The 5,158-nt window shown below is 46.7% G+C and overlaps 1 pseudogene; it reads right to left on the reverse strand.

The window, feature by feature from the left end:
* Nucleotides 1-730: 730 nt before the first annotated feature.
* LOC149833294 (receptor protein kinase TMK1 pseudogene) lies at nt 731-4,556 on the reverse strand (annotated as a pseudogene).
* Between the last annotated feature and the right edge of the window lie 602 nt (nt 4,557-5,158).

The following is a 5,158-nucleotide window of genomic DNA, read 5'->3' on the forward strand; positions in this document are numbered from 1 at the left end:
TGCCCCAAACCTAAACAATAGTGCTCATCACACCCCACCACCCACATGCCCTACAAGTCCTAGTCATTCCAACAAAGCCCATCCACATGCACCCAGGAAAAGAAACTCCATTCCCCCACCTCCCCACCAAAATCAATGCCTTTCCACCCATCCATGTGATGCCATCCTTATCCTCCAAAGGGCTACCAAAGAACCTAGCATGTGATGATTCTTTCTTCTCCCACCAATAACCGACTCAGGCTGGCATTTGCAGGAATGCAGCAGAGCTTCTCATAAAAAAGTAATTCAAAAAGTATGAAAAGGAACACACAGCTCTGAGCTCATCAGCATCTTACATGAAGAGATTAATGTTCAATAAATCGTGCTAATGATACTAATATACACATACAGACGTTTACAGATCGAAATTTTACACTCACCGTGGCATTTCCTCTAATCTCCTACTACAACACTTCGCAGACCATCCTAGAAACCAAATATGTTTGTTTCTCTTTTTTTTTACAAAGGAATGAAGGAACTACAAATAAGTAAAAAACCCCAAACACCCCCCCATTCACCCACCTAGAGCCCAAGCAACAAAGTATTCAGCTAAGTCTGGTCTGCAATGCAAAACAAAGAGACCGGCAGCAGATGCAGCTGAGATGGATGAAAAAAACGAAAAAATAACCACAATTCGGAAAAAAAAAGAAGCAACTGCAGAACTGAAACTTCTCTGCCTTTTCTTCCTTTCTCATCTGCGATTGGCAGCGTCCGGGAAACAAGCCGTACTGACTGGTATACCAGACTGAGTATTGTCGATGGTTGTGGTGCTGTCTCTGTAAAATGTCTCTGTCATCATGGAGGTGCCTTCATTGGTTTGCCATCTCTGCAGGGCAACAGAGAGTGGTATATCATAGTTGACACATTCAGAGCTTTCCTCATCCCTGCTGCAGGGCTTCCATTGTTCCACCAGTGGGGCAAGGACATTGACTGCATGGCTCATGTCTGGCCTCTGGCTGCTGTCCCTTGCTGTGCAGTGGCCAGCTAGCTCAGCCACTGTACAGATGCTTTTGAATGTTTCGTCATCGTCCACATTGATGGTTGGATCGATGGACTTGCTTATGTCGCCCTTGTTGCTGATCAGAATTCTGCGGAACCATGTGACTAAATGGCAACTTTCTTCTGGCTGTGATTCATCCAGGGCTTTCCGACCTGTAATCATTTCCATGAGGACCACTCCGAATGCATAAACATCAACCTTGGTTGTCACCCTTCCGGTAGCTGCAGAAAATAGCAGAAGAGGAAGCTTTAACAGAAATGTCAAAAACTTAACACGACGAAAAGAACTGATTATGAGTTTTTGTTATTTAAAACTCAACTAATGCTCTATCACAAGATGCAATAAGGTGACATTAAGATTGAAGTAATATTCAAATAGATAACGAAAGAACAAATAGGAAGGAGGAAAACTACAAATTAAATGTTTCTCATAGGACAAGTTAATGGCCTTGAACTGATTCTAAAATTACAATACTTCTTGGTGTTACACAAACAAAAGTAGCAAGGATCGGATATCAGAGCTGAAAAGCAAGAAAACTTAGTGTGATGAATATTTAAAACAGACAGTGTACAAGAAAGGCAAGTAATTTCTGCCTCTCAAATGCAAGAAAATTGTAGCCTCAACATTTCATATTACTAAAGGAAATCCCTAATTATTCTCTAAGTAGAAAAAATTACAGATCTATTATAAAAGATCTTACCAAGACTGGGGACTGGGATTCCTAACAGCAAACACTTGGATGCTTTCAAGGCCCTATTTGTACAGGAACAGAAACATAAACATAAAAGGAAAATCACTCACTGAAATTTCCCTCAATAAGTAGTACTTAAGTCTTAGGATTTTGCAAATGTGCAATGAATTCTTGGATTGAAAAAACTATGATGATCAATAGTTTGTCTACTTTCAGTTAATCGTCAGGATAACAGACATGACACTCGATGATATAAAGAATCTAACATTTTTTTCCAGTTATCAGTCTAAGCGTCATCACCTTGCTAGCCATCCTTTCTATAAGTGAAAAAAAATCCTTGACTGTAATCTGGAAATGAAATTGTAGATACCATTAACTCTGACAGCTGTTTTTAGTAATATCTGCAACTATGTCAAATTGGATTCTAAAAATGCATTATCTAATAAATAAGCATAGATTGCTAAAGTGATTCAACATTAGTACTACATTCGCAAACTACAATAAGGCAAAACATAAAAATCCAAACAAATTTAACAATGCATCCAAGCAAAAACGCAGAAACAGAAAAAAATCAATGAAAAAAAAAACAATCCACTTACTCGCATACTCCGGTGCAAGATATCCAAACGTCCCGGCCAATCGCGTCTCCACCGAGTACTTCCCTTCAGGGGCGAGCTTGACAAGGCCAAAGTCTGAGACTTTAGCTCTCATATTGTCGCTTAGCAGTATATTGGAGGGCTTCAAATCTCTGTGAATGAAACTCTTATGAGCCAAACTATGCAGGTACTCAACTCCTCTGGCAACATCCAGCGCAATCGTCACCCTTTCCTTCCAATTGAGGAAAGAGAACCCGTTCTCCGGCCCCTCAAACAGGCGCTGCCCCAACGTACCCTGCGGCATGTACTCATAAACCAGAAGCCTTTCATTCCCCTCGATGCAGTACCCGAGCAACGCCACCAAATGCCGGTGCCGAACCTTGGTCAGGACGCCGATCTCTGCGAGGAACTCGCTCATCCCCTTGTTCCCCATCGCCGATCCTTCCATCCTCTTCACCGCGATCTTGGTTCCGTCGTGAAGCTCTCCGCTGTAAACGACCCCGAAACCGCCCCGGCCGATCACGTTGGATTCGCAGAAATTGTTGGTTACTTGCTGAAGCACTTGGATGGATATAACCATGGTGCCTGGATCTACCAAACTGCCTGGTCCGCTGCTAGACACGCTGTGTTGCTCGCTCGTCACGTACCCATTTCCATTAACAATGTTAAGCTTAACGTGATCTATTCCATTTGCAGGAGGAGGAGAGGGGCTATGCATTTTGGCAAATTTTGCGCCCTTCGGCTTGTGCCGGTAAAAATACGCCAGTCTGGCGATTATGAGAAGCGCCATTGCGACGCCTATTCCTACTCCAATACGAGTGCCGATCGAAGAGGATGAACCGCCATCAGCCCCATTTCCATTGCCACCGGAGGAATTACCGCTACCCAGAAGCACATTGCCGGATAACTTGAGCGTAACGCTGCCGGAGAAATTGGGCACGTCTCCGGTGAGGTTGTTGTTCGAGACGTCGATCGTCTGCAAATTCGGCAGCGTGGTGAGGCTGGCGGAAATCGTTCCCGTCAAGTTGTTGTTGTTGAGGAGCAGCGTCTTCAGGCCGGTCAGCTTAGCGATCGCCGGCGAAATGGTGCCCGCCAAGTGCTGGTTCGCGAAGTTGAGCACGGTGATGGCTCCCTCCGAATCGCATGTGACGAACGGCCAGCCACCGCAGGGGTCGTTCCCCTTCCAAGAAGCGGCGAAGGCGGCCGGATAATTCACATCCGCGGCAATGGCGAGGAGGATATCGATCCGTGGGTCGCAGGGTCCTGGTTTCTCGAGGCAGAAGCTGTTGGTGGTCTCTATATCGAGCTGGGTGACCGATTTGGGGAAGCTTGGAAACGGGCCCTGGAGCTGGTTGTTGGCCACAGAGATGTTTTGCAGAGAGCTCGGGGAGGTGAGGGAGGCGGGGACGACGCCCGTGAGGGCATTGTCCCTGAGCTGGAGGTCGAAAAGGGAGGTGCATTTAGAGAGGTCCGGGATGGGACCTGAGAACGCATTCGAATGAAGCCAGACCTGAGTGAGCTCCGTCATCTGGCCGAGGACTTCGATCGAGCCGGCGAGCTTATCCCCCTGCTGGTTGTTCAGCCAGAGAACCTGTATGCCCGATTTCGCGAACGAAGTGGGCAGCCCGCCAGTGAGGTTGTTGTAGGAGAGCTTGAGCTCCTGGAGGTTCGGCATCAAGCCGAAGAAATCCGGGACGGTGCCGATGGCGTTAGCCTTGCGGGCCGCGAACGACTGGAGGTTGGTGGACATAGCAAGGTCGGGGGGGATGGACCAGGGGCCGAGTGGGTTGAAGTCGAGGCGCACCATATGGAGGGCAGTGAGGCCGAAGAAGGCGCCTGAGGGGAGGGAGGAGAAGTTGTTGTTGTCGAGGAAGAGGGTCTGCAGGTAGGAGAGGCCGGAGAGGACGGGGATGGGGCCGGCGAGGTGGTTTCCCTGGACGGCGAGGATTGTGAGCTTGGTCAGCTTGGAGATGGAGGAAGGGATGGTGCCGGAGATGCCGGCATTCGCGAGCTGGATAGAAGTGACGCGGTTGCCGTCGCAACCGACGTGAGGCCAACTGCAGGGGTCCGGGCCCTTCCACCCCAGCGACTCTCCCCCAATGGCCTCCGCCAGGTCGTGCATCGCCTTGGCGTCGTCGGGGAAGGTCGCAGCCCAGGCGGCGGACAAGAAGAGGTGGAGAAGGAGGAGGACGGTGGTGGTGGTGGCCGGACGGCGTCGAAGGCGAGCCATGGAGAGAGAGAGAGAGAGAGAGAGAGAGAGATGTTTTAGGTTCGTTTGTTTTTTTCGAAGAGACCGTCGCAACGGTTTCTTTTGTATTGCTCCGGTTGTGTTCCGGAAAAAGGTTGCTTTGTTGTTTCTTTATCATATTACTTGTTTTTTGGTGTTTTTTATTGGTCTTTATTTGCTGTAATTTGACTAACTTTCCATAGACAACGAGTCCGTTAACCTCTTTTTTTGTAGTTTTGAACACGGGCCGGTTAGGGTTGGCCCGACCCGAAAAGGAGATGGTTGGGTCTGGATCCTTAAGGCTTAAAGATTCATTAAATAGTGACCAAGGAAATGTGTATGGTTGATTTAATTTAGTTTTGGTTTTATTTTCTCAGTTTTAATTTTAAAAAAGAAAGCAAAAATATGAGCATATATATATATAGTAATAGAATATGAGAACTAGAAATATGGGCATTTTCAACACTTTTTTTTCAAATCCAACCATGTGGATGTGCTTGGAATGGTGAATTTTTTAGGAATCAACCATTGGATCATGTATTTTGATGGAAAAAATGTATTTTTTGTTATGTTTGAACATTTAAGAAGATTATGAGCCATTAATT

Source organism: Nuphar pumila, chromosome 7 (genome assembly GCF_984573655.1).
Source record: "Nuphar pumila chromosome 7, dmNupPumi1.hap1.1, whole genome shotgun sequence".
NCBI lineage: Eukaryota > Viridiplantae > Streptophyta > Magnoliopsida > Nymphaeales > Nymphaeaceae > Nuphar > Nuphar pumila.